Source organism: Triticum dicoccoides, chromosome 5B (assembly GCF_002162155.2).
Source record: "Triticum dicoccoides isolate Atlit2015 ecotype Zavitan chromosome 5B, WEW_v2.0, whole genome shotgun sequence".
NCBI lineage: Eukaryota > Viridiplantae > Streptophyta > Magnoliopsida > Poales > Poaceae > Triticum > Triticum dicoccoides.
In genome coordinates, this window is record NC_041389.1 from 308,895,037 (window position 1) to 308,895,458 (window position 422).

Here is a 422-nt window from a genome sequence, read left to right on the forward strand (position 1 = left end):
GGAGAGCTCAGCGATCACGCGGGAGCTGTTGTAGCTCGCGGACGAGCACAGGAAGCAAAGGGGGGAGAAGACACGGGCACGGGCGCACTATGGCTTTTGGCCGCGACGTACCCGTGCTCGCTATGGCATCTCCGGCATCGGCGAGCGCCAGGGAGGGGTCATTGGTGATGAGTCGAGGCTGGTGGCGCGGCACGGCAGTCGTTGGCGAGCTCTGGATCGAGCACGCGCCAAACAGAGGCACTGGCGCGACGCAGAGTGCGTCGAACACATGCCAGAGCCCATGTCCTCATGCGGTCACCATGCTGACATGGTCAAGACGATGCCCACGCTCGGACAAACCATGTCTGGGGTGTTGTTCATGCAGTGTTAGGTCTAGGAAAGTTGATAACTCAATGTCAGGCCGACCAGATGAGACTTGAGCT